Source organism: Coenobita brevimanus, chromosome 75 (genome assembly GCF_032717465.1).
Source record: "Coenobita brevimanus isolate Jiangsu-jjx chromosome 75, ASM3271746v2, whole genome shotgun sequence".
NCBI classification, from domain to species: Eukaryota; Metazoa; Arthropoda; class Malacostraca; order Decapoda; family Coenobitidae; genus Coenobita; species Coenobita brevimanus.
In genome coordinates, this window is record NC_137028.1 from 18534054 (window position 1) to 18549453 (window position 15400).

Genomic DNA, 15400 nt, shown 5'->3' on the forward strand with positions numbered 1-15400 from the left:
TTGAGCTCCGAGCATGACGTCACGGTAGCCTGGGGCCTTCTGATGCGCTGGTTGGTTCCCGCCTCAGTCGCCCACGGGCTGCCTGAGAGAGAGGAACTCCGCCGAGTGTTCCTCTCAAATTGCGCCATTTTTTACCGAGTGTCCCGCAGTGTTTTGGCCTTCAAAACTTTGTTATGGCACCTACCCGTGAACTATCGAGTGAAATCATATCCCAGATCATTGCTCTAAAGGAGGCAGGCCACCAGACAAAGGAAATTAGTGAATTGGTTGGTGTGGCACGATCGACAGTGCGTCGTTGGTGTGCGCGGTTTCGGGAGGAAAACAGTGGTGAAGTTCCCACAAAGAAACCGAGGTCTGGTAGGCCTAGGAAAACTTCCCCAAGGTCTGTTAATGTTTTAAAACGTGCAGTGGAGTTTAATCCTCGTGTGAGTGCAAGGAAAATTAAGGAGAGCAACCCAGAAGTGTTTGGTGAGGTGTCAGTGAGAACAGTGTCTCGTAGGGTGCATGAGCTTGGTTACACAAGTCACAGGCCTGTGAAAAAGCCTCTTCTCTCTAGCAGCCAGAGAATTCGTAGGCTTGCCTTTGCTAATAAATATCTAAATTGGGGTGAGGAGCAATGGTTGTCAGTGTTGTGGTCTGATGAGGCAACGTTTAGTGTTACCTGTAACAGAGGAGCATGCAAAGGTAGTGACCCACTTGACCCACGGTATGTAGAAAGCACAGTTAAACATCCTGATTCACTCATAGTATGGGGTTGTTTTTCAGGGAAGGGTTTGGGGAAGCTTGTTGTACTTCCCAAGAACCTCAGAGTGAATCAGGATGTTTACCTGGAGCTTCTGTGTGATCATTTACCAGACTCCTTCGAGCTAACAGGTGCACGAGTGTTTCAGCAGGACGGTGCACCTGCTCACAAGGCCAAATCGGTCACCAATTGGCTTCGTGACTGCGAGGTATCATTCATGACAGACTGGCCAGGAAATAGCCCAGACCTCAACCCGATTGAAAACCTCTGGTACCTCGTAAAGAAGAGTCTCCAAGGGAAGGACGTGAGCTCTCTGCCTAAGCTGGAAGCCGCCATTCGTGACTCCTGGGACAAAATACCGCTCCAGCACCTCAGGAGCCTCGCCCTTTCACTTCCAAGACGTCTCAGGTCCGTGAAGAAGCGTAAAGGCTACCCTACGAAGCACTAAAGGTAAATAGAATGCATTATTTATATGTTTTTTCAATGTTGAAAGGTTTGTTTCTCAGGAGGGACGCAGGGCGCTCCATACTTCTGATGAGCACTGTATATATATTTGCGGAGAGTTCACTTCACCGTGAAGATATGTATGCAAAATAACCACAGGAGAAATGAAAGGAGCGACAGTGAGTATTTTCATATATTACACCTTCAGACAGAGTGAGACAGAAACTTAAAGGGTAGAGATCTTTTATGCACACCCGCAGCAGGGAGTGGCACACAGAACAAAGGATGACCTGAATTTTTACCTGCGGCTTAACTTATGGTCACCTGCAGTAGGGAGTGGCACACAACAAAGGGTGACCTGAATCTAAAAATGGGTGCTGCACAGAACAATAGGTACTTATCTTTTTTCTTCCTTAGGGATGCACATGACGAAGGGGGGGGGAGGAAAGGGGAGGGGGGAGGAGGGGAAGGGGAGAGGGGGGAGGGAGGAGGGGATAAATACTGCTGCTTAACTTAAGACCTAGAGGATTAATGTTAGGTGTTTCCCACACAGGTGTGAGTACACTACCAGGAGACGACAGGGAACAATCAGTTGTTAGTCTGGGGGATACTGCTTTAAAATTAATTAAGTTAACAATTTATCACACTTAAAATTACCATAGCTCATGTTTACATTCTTTTCATATGTAATATGTAATAGAATCTTGTCTAGTTTGTGGCACATATGAAAAGAATGTAAACATGAGCTATGGTCATTTTAAGTGTGATATTGTGTACTGAATTAATTTTAAAACAGTATCCCCCAAACTAACAACTGATTGTTCCCTGTCATCTCCTTGTAGTGTACTCACACCTGTGTGGGACACACCTAGCATTAATCCTCTAGGTCTTAAATTAAGCAGCAGTATTTATCCCCTCCTCCTCCTCCTCCCTCCCCCCTCTCCACTTCCCCCTTCCCCTCCTCCCTTACCCCTTCCCACCCTCCCCTTTCCTCCCCTCCTCCTACCCCCCCTTTGTCACATGCATCCCTAAGGAAGAAAAAAAATAGGTACCTATTGTTCTGTGCATCACCCATTTATAGATTCAGGTCATCCTTTGTTGTGTGCCACTCCCTAATGCAGGTGACCATAAGTTAAGCCACAGGTAAAAATTCAGGTCATCCTTTGTTGTGTGTGCCACTCCATGTTGCGGGTGTGCATAAAAGACCTCTACCCTTTACGCTTCTGTCTCACTCTGTCTGAAGACGTAATATACTAAAGTACTCACTGTCGCTCCTTTCATTTCTCCTGTGGTTATTTTGACACAAGTCAAGAGTGAGAGCAGTGGAAATGAGTTATTTAAGAGGAGCCTGTGAAGTCACATGGAGAGACAGGCTGACGAATGAGGATATAAAGGAGCGTTGTGGTGTGGATGTGGATGTGATAGGAAGCGTTATGAGGAACACACTGAGGTGGTTTGGCCATGTGGAGAGGATGGAGGGTGAAAGACTGACGAAGAGAGTGTATGTGAGTGAGGTGGAGGGGGGAAGAGGGAGGGGGAGGCTGAGGATGAGATGGAGGGATGGGGTGGAGAGGTATATGAGAGAGGGGGGTGTGAGTTGGGAGCAGGGGAGTGAAATGGCGGGGGACAGGGCGACTTGAAGGCGATTTGTTTGTGGCCACCCCAAACGGGATTGGGGCGTCTGGCAATAGATAGATAGATAGATATATATATATATATATATATATATATATACAGTATATATATACATACAGTGCTCGTCAGAAGTATCGAGCGCCCAGCATCCCTCCTACAAAACAAACCTTTCAACGTTGAAAAAACATATAAATAATGCATTTTATTTACCTTTAGTGCTTCGTAGGGTATCCTTTACACTTCTTCACGTACCTGAGACGTCTTGGAAGTGAAAGGGCGAGGTTCCTGAGGTGCTGGAGGGGTATTTTGTCCCAGGAGTTACAAATGGCGGCATCCAGCTTAGGCAGAGAGCTCACGTCCTTCCCTTGGAGATTTTTCTTTACGAGGTACCAGAGGTTTTCTATTGGGTTGAGGTCTGGGCTATTTCCTGGCCAGTCTTTCATGACTGATACCTCGCAGTCATGAAGCCAATTGGTGACCAATTTGGCCTCATGAGTAGGTGCACTGTCCTGCTGAAACACTCGTGCACCTGTGAGCTCGAAGGACTCTGGTAAATGATCACACAGAAGCACCAGATAAACGTCCTGGTTCACTCTGCAGTTCTTGGGAAGCACAACAAGCTTCCCCAAACCCTTCCCAGAGAAACAACCCCATACCATGAGTGAATCAGGATGTTTTACTGTACTTTCCACATAACATGAGTCTAGCGGGTCATTACCTTTGTGCCGGTACACACGTGGTCCTCGATTACAGGTAACACTAAACGTTGCCTCATCAGACCACAACACTGACAACCATTGCTCCTCACCCCGATTAAGATATTTGTTAGCAAAGGCAAACCTACGAAGTTGCTGGTTACGTGTGAGTAGAGGCTTTCTCACAGGCCTGTGACTTGTGTAAACAAGTTCATGGACCCTTCGAGACACTGTGAGCATAGAAACCTCACCAAACACTTCCTGGTTGCTCTCCTTTATTTTCCTTGCATTCACATGAGGATTAGACTCCACTGCACGTTTTAAAACATTAACTGACCTCGGGGAAGTTTTCCTGGGCCTACCAGACTGCGGTTTCTTTGAGGGAACATCACCACTGTTTTCCACTCGAAAACGGGCGCACCACATAAACACTGTCGATCGAGCCACGCCAACTAATTCACTAATTTCCTTCGTTTGGTGGCCTGCCTCCTTTAGAGCAATGATCTGGGATATGATTTCACTCGATAGTTCATGGGTAGGTGCCATAACAAAGTGGCGAAAGCCAAAACACTGCGGGACACTCGGTAAAAAATGGCACAAAAGAGAGGGAGATGCGGCGGAGTTCCTCTCTCTCAGGCAGCCCGTAGGCAACTGAGGCGGGAACCAACCAGCACATAGGAAGGCCTCAGGCCACCGTGACGTCATGCTAGCGCTGCAAACTTCTGCCTCAATTTTTACTACCAAAAATGGGTGATTCTTTTTTGGCCATAAGTATTGTGCACCCAGCCATAGTCGCTCGATACTTCTGATGAGCATATATATATATATATATATATACTGTATATATATATATATATATATATACAGTAGTCACTCTAATATCCGGACGCCCAATAACCAAACATCCCCACTACCCGGACCTTATCGTCCTGGGATCCAAGATTCCCAAAATGGTCCGAAAACCCAAAAAAATAAAAACGATTTTTTCCCGTCCGTAATTTGAACTTGCCCCGCGCGCCGCGGGAGAGCATTGTTTTGGTGCGTCATTCCTCCAACATCCGATAGAGCGCCACTGCATCCTCCCCACTTCCCGCCTGTCTCTCACCGCGACTGGACCTACGCTGTCCGCAATGGCTGCCCACGTGCTCGCTTTTGTGGTGGTGCCCTACCTGCTGCAGGGCCTCCTGCTGCTCTCAGGCCTCCTCTTAGTGTGTGTGATGATGGCCGCGCCACCTGAGAAAAGGAAGAGAGTGGTGTTGACTCTGGAAAAGAAGAGGGAGATATTGGAGAAAGTTGATGCGGGTTGGTCTTCTTCCCGCATTCTTCGTGAGTACAACCTGGCCCGGTCGACTTTGTTCGATATCAAATGTTCCCGAGACAAACTCATGCAGTACGCGGCTGACTTCTCGTCGAGAAGCAAACGCAACGTGGAAAGGAAGGTTATGTTTACCCCCAAGTTTGCAGAAATCGACCGATCCACGTTGATTTGGTATCGACAGCAACATACAGCTGGTGTGATGGTACGTGGAACGGAGCTGAAGGCAGCTGCTGAGAAGTTCGCAAGGCTTCACGACGCCCTAGACTTCAAGGCATCCGAGGATTGGCTCTTTGCGTTCAAGTTGCGACATGGCCTTACTAACCGTAAAGCACATGGCGAAGCATTGGATGCTAACGAGGATGGAGTTGACGAGTTTTGGCACAAGGTGAAAGGCTTGATCGACAGGGAGGGCCTAACTCTCGGTCAAGTCTACAATGCTGACGAAACTGGCCTATTCTATCGCTCGCTGCCAACGAACACTCTAGCTGAGGAGACAGAGAAGCGTGTACCTGGCCGCAAGCTTTCCAAGGAACGGACATCTGCTTTGTGTTGTGCCAGTGCTAACGGGATGCACCGGCTTAAGCCCGTTGTTGTTGGCCGTGCAAAGCAGCCTCGGTGCCTTCGTGGGGTGATGGATGTCCTTCCTCGTCGTCTGGTACCATTCTTTGAAAGCATGGTTCACAGCTGTGATTTTCAAAGACTGGTTTCACCGTCACTTCGTCAAGGAGGTCATCCATTACCAGACGAAGACACTGGGAATCCCTCGCGACCAGGTAAAGGCTCTCCTTCTGCTCGACAATGCACCTGCCCACCCGTGCGACAAGGACTTGGTTACTGATAATGGCCGTATTAGGTGCATGTTTCTGCCACCTGATACGACTGCTCTCATTCAACCCATGGACCAAGGAGTGATCGTGGCAACAAAGCGCCTATACCGTCGGAAGTTCCTGGACGAGGTGATGGTTGTTCTCAAGGACGAGGACGAGCGCAGGGAAGGACGGGACACACGAGGCAAGCGGACTTTGGAAAACCTTCGCCGCTACAACATCAAGTCTGCGCTGTACAACTGGGCTAGTGCATGGAAGGAAGTCTCTGTGAAAACTCTTGAAAATGGTTGGTCTCGTCTGCTTCTCGGAACGGATGTGAAGTACGATTTTCTAAGGTTTGACGTGGATGACTTCCATGCATGGCTACGTACGCATGGCGACGATGTTGATGTGGACGATGTTCGTGAGTGGTTGGACGATGATGAGGGCGATCCTGGGTATCAGACGTTGTCTGATATCGAGATCGCGTCTTCGGTTGCTGGTGTCAGTACCGAACTTGAAGATTCCGACGACGAAGGCGACGATGATGCGGACTCCTCTCAGCAGGACACTACTCCAGCCATCCCCAAGCTGAGCACACTCCGGGAACATCTAGAGTTCGTCCTAGACTACCTGGAACACCCGGACTGCGACAGGGAGATGGGGCCCTTGGGACTCGTGGAGGAAGTGCGTGCTTTCAGGCAGCGCATCATCAATCGTCAAAATCGTCGTTCCTTGCGTCAGTCAACGATTGACAGTTTTTTCAGGCCCGTGACCCCCGCTGTGCCCAGCCCTGGCTCCACTCCGTTGCCTCCCCAAGACAGGCCCTCATGCTCCGAGCCACAGCCCAGCACATCAGCCACGGTGGAGTCACCGCTCGACGTGAGTTTGCGGCTTTCTTCAGAGTCCTCTGCAGTGGGTACGCCATCACCACGACCCAGCGATGCACCCCTAGGTCGCCTGCCAGTGATACTCTCGGACTCTGACAGTGAATGAACAGCAAGAACTTCTCCACTAGACCACACGGGAATTTTGAGTGTTGTGCAGTGAAAAAAATGGTGTGTTGTGTTAAGGTTTTCAAGTTGAGAGAAAAGACTCAATGGAAAATAAATTTAACGTAAATAGACTTCTTTGTTTTGGCCTTGAAAATGGGAAAAAAATGGGAAAAGTTAAAGTGCAACACTAAGTTACAATGGAGCATTATTTGGACAAAAGTGAACACTGTGAAGAGAACGGACTTCTGTGTGTTATTGACTAAGTTCAGTGCAAGACTTCAGGAAGAGTGTACTGCAAGTGCTTCAGGAAATCGTTCTTACTGTCAGAATCCGAGAGGAGGCGGTTATTCATCGAGGTGGCCAGGGACTTGCTGTAAGTAGCCAGAATGTTTCATACTGTACTTTTTTCCATACTGTACTTACCAGAATGTTTCATACTGTACTTTTTTCCATACTATACTTACCTCATGCATGTGCAGTAGGAATGTGTTTTTCTGAGTTAGGCTAGGTTAGGGTCCATAAGTACCATAATGTTTATTAATGTATGAACATACTTCTAAACCCTCATTTTATGTTTCTTTTGCATTTATTTCAGTCATTTATGTGCCTTATTGGTGTGATTTGGGTCTTAAATAGGTGCTATGCATGTCCAGAGGGAGTTGTATAGGTGTTTCTCTGAGTTAGGGTCCATAAGTACAAGTCCATAAGCTGGGGCCCAATATCCGGACAAAACCAATAACCGGACCTACCAATGGCTCTAGTACGTCGGATATTGGAGTGATCTGTATATATATATATATATATATATATATATATATATATATATATATAAATACACAGTATATACAGTAATCCCTGTACTTTCCGAACGCCCACTTTCCGGACTCCCCACCTACCGAACATTGTGGGCCTGGACCTTCAGAACCCGAAAATGGCCAAAAAAAGAAAAAAATCCCCCCCAAATCCGATTTTTTTCCCACCCATAATTTGAAATTACCGCATGGCGCCAAGCAACTATTTACACCACAGCCCCTTTACCCCTTCCTTCCTCCCTCTCCCCAGTCACAGTTGCCATTTGGTATTTTTCATTACCAAATGTGGGCCAATTTGGTACTGAAAAGTTCGTTTGGTAGTGAATCAGCATGATCCATTTCCAGACAGATTTTTCACATGTATGAAGATATAGAGAATGGAGATGGTGGACTATTTGCTTTCTTTGATTAATCTGCTAGCACACATAGCACAAAAATAAACATGCTGCTGATTATAAGGGGAGTGATTATTTCCATTTGTACATATAATTAGTGAAGAATAAATACTTCCTTTTAGAATCTGGTAATGAAAAGTTAAATTTGGTAATGAAAATTGAGGAGTTTAGTAATGTGGCCGAGTTCAGATCTGGCAACCCTGTCCCCAGTTACTGCCTAACCTTCGTTCAGGGAAGACGTCCGTCGCAGTGGAATCCACACGTGCTCATTTTTTATGAATAAACAGTGAATAAACTGCAATACCTCGCCACTAGACCACATGGGAATTTACAGTGTTGTGCAGTGTTAAGAAATTAGAATTTAGAGTGCAAAGGATTAAGTGTGGTGTGAGTGTGGAGTGCAAAGTGGCAGTTGAAAGTGACAAGGTGCACTTAAGAAGCATGTGCAGTGTTAAACAATTATAACTCACAGTGCAAAAAATTAAGTGTAGCACAACATTGGATTACTATACGTGCTTCAAGAGCATTTTCAAAACTAACAGAGCCTTAGAGAGTTAGAGGAGGCAGCCACAGACGTGCTGTAAGTACAGTCCCCTGTACACTGCTAGGCATAAGTATTTTCCATACTTCTAATTCCTCCTTCTCAGGTTCCTTTCCATTTATTTCATGCTTTATGTCCATTATTGGTGTGAATAGGGTCTTAAATAAGTTTAAATAAGTGCTATGCATGTCCGGTAGGGAGTTATTTAGGTGGCTTTCAAAGTTAGGTTGAGAATGCTTACGTTATTATCCTCACAGTACTGCTTTCGCCGGGAGAATTTTTTTTTTTTCGACATTTTCTTTCAGTTTAGTCTATTTTATTCTCTGTACACTTTAGTCTCGTTGATATAATCATACACTAATTATACACCTGAAAAAAAAATAAAAATAAAAAAAATGTAACACAAATGCTTTTGTCGGGTAAAAAACACTTAATCCACATTATACCTGTGAAACACCTTTTTTATCAATTTAGACTCTTTTAGATTGTTTTCACCCTTTAGTCTCTGTGATTTAATCAGAAACTAATTATACACCTGGAAAAAAAGGAAAACACAAAAATAAAAAAAATGTAACACAAATGCTTTTGTTGGGTAAAAAACACTTTAAACTCAAATATCATGGTGATAAATGCGAGATGAAACCACACTACTACCTATGTAGGTAGGGGGTAGGGTGGATTGAAGGTATAGGGAAGGACAGCTCCAAAGCTCTTATCATAACAAAATAGCAAATAAATAAATCGCCGAACAGGGAAATTAACCCGACGTAAGCATTCTAGGGTTAAGTACCGGTCCAGGAGCCAGGGGCCCACTTTCCGGACGGGACCACTTTCCGGACATGCCTTTGGCTCTATTACATCGGATAGTGGAGGGATTACTGTATATATATACAGTATATATATTGCCAGATGCCACAATCCCCTATGAGGTGGCCATTTGACTTTGAGTTATTTGTTTTACAGGGAGGGGCACTAACCCTCCACCAACCCACTTGCTGACACGCAGGGAGCACGTGCGGTTTGGTTATATGGTTACCACACAGTGCTGTAAATGGTTTCTTGGCTTACAGGAAACCATTTGGCTTGTCACTCAATGTGAAGCCACCTGTAAAGGAAAGAAAAGCAATAAGAAATGTCAAGAAAGATGGGAGAAATAGGAAGAGAGGAGGGCAGGCACAGAAAAAGAATGATAAAGGCTAAGGAAGAAGTAGGCAGCACTGCATCAAGTGATTGAATGATGGTCGCCACCACCTACCACCTACATACTGTATGTAAATATATATATATATATATATTTTTATATATATATACCTGTATACAGTAATCCCTCTGCTTTCCGGACGCCCACTTTCCGGACATCCCCACTTACCGGACATTGTGGGCCTGGATCATCGGAACCGAAAAATGGCCAAAAAAAAAAGAAAAAAATCCCCCCAAAATCTGAATTTTTTCCCACCCGTAATTTGAAATAGGAAGAGAAAAGTTGGAATACAAATGTGGGCGATTGTGTGTGTGTATGCGCCAACGCAAGATCGTGCTAGAAGAGTGAGAGAAGAGTTCTGGACAAACATAGAAGTGTGCATGGAAAAGTTTGGAAGGAATGAGAGTGTTTTTGATTGGTGATATGAATGGTAAAGTTGTGAATGTGAAGGTGGATGGAATAGTTGGTGAGTGGGGTGTGCCTGCTGAGATAGATGAGAATGGGAGTGCATTAGTGGACATTTGTGCTGGGAGGGGGTTGGTGATAGCCAATACCCTCTTCAGGCATAAAATGATACATAGGTATACATGGCGAGTGATGAGAAGGGTGGGTAGTGAACTCAATGAAAGGAAGGCAATGATTGATTATGTGTGTGGATGAAAGGATGCGAAGATGTGTAATGGATGCAAGAGCTTATAGAGGTTGGGGGAGTGGACTTTCTGACCACTACTTGGTGGTGGCCAGAATTAAAATTCAAGTAAGATGGAGGAATAGAAGAAGGGAAAGACGAGAAGAAGGAGTAGTTGCAAGGAGAGCGGAAAGGTTACAAGAGGATGAGAGGCAGAGTATAAGAGAGAAGTGGAGGAACATTTGGGCAAATATGAATTGGAGCAGATGGGAGACGTGGAAGGTGTGTGTAGGATATTTGCAGAAGAAATATGTGCAGCATGTGATGTGGTGTGTGGAAGGAAGAGAAGACGGAGGGGGGTGCAAGGAACAACGTGGTGGACCGAAGAGGTGAAACAGGCTGTGGCACAAAAGAAGAAAGCATACAATGAATGGGTGAGAAATAGGGGCATGGAAGAAGTTGAGAGGCGGAAGAGAGAGTTATATGTAGAAAGAAAGAGAGAGGTGAAAAGATTAGTAAGAGAGAGTAAGAAGAGAGTGGATGAGGAATTTGGAAGGAATTTGAGTGTAAAGTGGAGGGACTGTAAGAAAATGTTCTGGAGAGAGGTGAAAAGAGTAAGACAGGGTGGAAGTGAAGTTAACAGGGGAGTGAAAGATAAAAATGGTAGATTACTAGTGGAGAAGGGAGGAAAAGTGAGCAGATGGCGAGAACACTTTAAGGAATTGTTGAACGTAGAGGATGGAAGTAATGCGAGTATAAGTGGCTGGGGAATGGCTGGGAGAAGGAGGGAGGTGAGAAGACAGGAAGAAATCAGTAGGATAGAAGTTGTGGAAGCAATGAAGAAAGTTAAATTAGGGAAAGCCCCAGGAAATGATGGAGTGTGTGGTGAAATGCTGAAGCATGGGGGAGAGATAGTAGCAGAATGGATGTGGAAGATGTGCAGATTGGCCTGGGAGGAAGGTAGAGTTCCGGAGGATTGGAAGTCAGGTATAATTATTCCCTTGTACAAAGGAAAAGGGGAAAAAGAAGTGTGTGGTAATCATAGGGGCATTTATCTTAGTATAATAGGAAAAGTGTATGGTAGGATACTTATTGACAGAGTTAGAGAAAGAACAGAGAAATTAGTTGGAGAAGAACAGTGAGGCTTTAGGAAGGGAAGAGGTTGTGTAGATCAGATATTCATTCTTAGATCTTTAGTGGAAAAGTTTTTAGAGAAGGGAAAGAAGTTGTATGCGACTTTCATGGATTTGGAGAAAGCATATGACAGGGTGGATAGACAAGGATTGTGGAAAGTGTTAAGAATATATGGAGTAGATGGGAAGTTGTTGAATGCTGTGAAGAGTATGTACGATGGTGCAAAGGCTGCAGTGCGTGTGGATGGTGAACTAAGTGAATTCTTCGCTTTAAAGGTTGGGTTGAAACAGGGATGTATCATGTCTCCATGGTTGTTCAATCTGTACATGGATGGGGTAATAAAAGAGGTACAAGGTAGGGTAGTGGATGTTGGAGTGGCCCTGGTGAGAGAGGATAGTGTTTGGAAACTCCCTGTACTGTTGTTTGGAGATGATACTGTGTTGTTGAGTGAAGACGAAGGGGAGCTGCAAGGCTTGGTGGATGAGTTTGGGAGAGTGTGTAAGAAACGGAATCTAAAGGTGAATGTAGGGAAGAGTAAAGTGATGGTCTTTGAGAGAGGTGAAGTTAGTGAATGTACAGCGAGGTTGGATGGTGAGGAATTGGAAAATGTGAGTACGTTTAAGTGCTTAGGTAGTGTGATGAGTAAGGATGGAGGTTTGGAGGGTGAAGTGCTTGAAAGGGTACAGCAGGGAAGAAAGGTTGCTGGTTCTTTGAAAGCAGTGATAAGAAACAGGGAAGTGAGCATGGAAGTGAAAAAGTTACTACATGACAGTATTGTGATACCAACTCTAACGTATGGAAGTGAAGCTTGGACGTTGTTGGAAGGACACAAGGCAAGAGTGAGAGCATTGGAAATGAGTTATTTAAGAGGAGCCTGTGGAGTAACATGGAGAGACAGGCTGACGAATGAGGATATAAAGGAGCGTTGTGGTGCTGATGTGGATGTGATAGGAAGCGTTATGAGGAACACACTGAGGTGGTTTGGCCATGTGGAGAGGATGGAGGGTGAAAGACTGACGAAGAGAGTGTATGTGAGTGAGGTGGAGGGGAGAAGAGGGAGGGTGAGGCCGAGGATGAGATTGAGGGATGGGGTGGAGAGGTATATGAGAGAGGGGGGTGTGAGTTGGGAGCAGGGGAGTGAAATGGCGGGGGACAGGGCGACTTGGAGGAGATTTGTTTGTGGCCACCCCAAACGGGATTGAGGCGTCTGGCAATAGATAGATAGATATATATAAATATATATATATATATATATATATATATATATATATATTTATATACACTCAACCCTCGGCTATCACGGGTTCCGCTATAGCGTATCTTGCTATCACGACCGTGATTGGTCGTGTGACATCAGCACCAGCCGAGCACTGATTGGCCGCCTGACCGAGTCTCCTGCCCGCCAATCCATTGAAGTGCGCGCCTTCAGACCGTGAACAGTGATAGAGAACAATAACCTTTTTTATGATATGACCATGGCCAATGTACCCCCTCCCCGTCCCCCGACCATCACCTAACATAATGCTGCGGCACCTGGCAGGGAAATAAAGAAGAGGAAGAGTCTATGTTATGCAGATAAACTGGAAAAAATGTGAAACTTATAGAGAATGGTGAGACCAAGCGAAGTGTGGGGAAGAAACATAACATCAATGAATCAACTGTGATGGGTATTTATAAGAATCGTGATCACATCATAAAACATGCACATTTTTAGACTATTATATATTAATATGTGGTACAAAAAAGGTATCTTAGGGGTAAATATTTAGGTCATGGCACCAATTAGAATTATTACCATAAGTTCTTTAATTCGGCTATCACGGTTTCGGCTATAGCGCAGCCATAGCGGGACCAATTGGGAGTGATAGCCGAGGGTTGAGTGTATGTACTGTACAGTGAGTCCTTGAAATATGAAAACTCGAAGTACGAGTTTCCGATGGTATGAAAGCGATAAATGTAGGACAAATTCCACAGTACGAAAGTATCTTTCTCAGTGGTATGAAAAACGATACGAGAGGAAATACAAAATATTCAAAATGGGCGTGCTGCACAGGGTCGCGCTCACTTGTGGCAAGAAAATGAACTAACCCCTCTCTGGTAAACACATTTTCGCACGCTTCCCAGTCGAGTCACATCTGTCCTCTCCTCTCAGCTTCGCTGTACCTTGCGCTGTTTTGCACTGTTCTTCACCATTTTGTATTTTCACCATGCCTCCCCAGTGCCCTGCATCATCTCTGGCATCCGGGGAACCAGGTGCAAAGAAGAAACAGCATCGTACTCTCACTCTTGAGAGGAAATTGGAAATACAGTAGTTAGACTGATTTATTTACCGGTAAATGTACAATGAAAGACACAGCTATCTTCCCAGTTCAGTCTGAAGAAAATTTACACCAGGTGAAATACAATGAAAACCCTGTTTCTACTAGTGCATGTTTCAAATGGTTCAATTTTTCCACGCTATATTCGTCAGGCTTTGGGAAGATACTTGTGTTTTTCATTGTACAGTACTACGTCAAAATTATTGAGCGCCTACCGCCGGGCGCGCAATACTTATGGCCAAAAAAGAATCACCCATTTCTGGGGGTAAAAATTGAGCCACAAGTTTGCGGCGCTAGCATGACGTCACGGTAGCCTGAGGCCTTCCGACGCACTGGTTGGTTCCCGCCTCAGTTGCCCACGGGCTGCCTGAGAGAGAGGAACTCTGCCGCGTCTCCCTCTCAAATTGCACCATTTTTTACCGAGTGTCCCGCAGTGTTTTGGATTTCACAACTTTGTTATGGCACCTACCTGTGAACTATTGAGTGAAATCATATCCCAGATCATTGCTGTAAAGGAGGCAGGCCACCAGACAAAGGAAATTAGTGAATTGGTTGGTGTGGCACGATCGATAGTGTGTCGTTGGTGTGCGCGGTTTCGAGTGGAAAACAGTGGTGAAGTTCAAACAAAGAAACTGCTGTCTGGTAGGCCTAGGAAAACTTCCCCAAGGTCTGTTAATGTTTTAAAACGTGCAGTGGAGTTTAATCCTCGTGTGAGTGCAAGGAAAATAAAGGAGAGCAACCAGGAAGTGTTTGGTGAGGTGTCTGTGAGAACTGTGTCTCGTAGGGTCCATAAACTTGGTTACACAAGTCACAGGCCTGTGAAGAAGCCTCTTCTCACAAAAAAACAGCGACTTCGTAGGCTTGCCTTTGCTAATAAATATCTCGACTGTGGTGAGGAGCAATGGTTGTCAGTGTTGTGGTCTGATGAGGCAACGTTTAGTGTCACCTGTAAGAGAGGAGCACGTGTGTTTCGACGCAAAGGTAGTGACCCACTTGACCCACGGTATCTAGAAAGCACAGTTAAACATCCTGATTCACTCATGGTATGGGCTTGTTTTTCTGGTCAAGGTTTGGGGAAGCTTGTTGTGCTTCCCAAGAACGTTAGAGTGAATCAGGATGTTTACCTGGAGCTTCTGTGTGATCATTTACCAACTCCTTCGAGCTAACAGGTGCACGAGTGTTTCAGCAGGACGGTGCACCTGCTCACAAGGCCAAATCGGTCACCAATTGGGTTCGTGACTGCAAGGTATCATTCATGAAAGACTGGCCAGGAAATAGCCCAAACCTCAACCCGATTGAAAACCTCTGGTACCTCGTAAAGAAGAGTCTCCAAGGGAAGGACGTGAGCTCTCTGCCTAAGCTGGAAGCCACCATTCGTGACTCCTGGGACAAAATACCCCTCCAGCACCTCAGGAACCTCGCCCTTTCACTTCCAAGATGTCTCAGGTCCGTGAAGAAGCGTAAAGGCTACCCTACGAAGCACTAAAGTAAATAAAATGCATTATTTATATGTTTTGTCAATGCTGAAAGGTTTGTTTCTTAGGAGGGACGCAGGGCACTCGATACTTCTGACAAGCACTGTACACTTGAAGCAGCAGAAAGACCTTACCAATTCAGTGCATAATCCTCCAGCTTGTTTCTGTAATTTTCTGACAACTTTCAGTTTGGCAAATTACTTTTTCATGCTGAAAAATTTCCTCCCAGTTATTATCGTCACTTTCCCCTACGATCGTTTC

The 15400-nt window shown here is 45.3% G+C and overlaps 1 protein-coding gene across 1 annotated transcript in view; it reads left to right on the top strand.

Annotated features, from left to right (window-relative positions):
- Ipp (inositol polyphosphate 1-phosphatase) overlaps positions 1–15400 on the top strand; it is a 131432-nt gene that overhangs the window by 77481 nt on the left and 38551 nt on the right. The gene's annotated exons all lie outside the window — the stretch shown is intronic.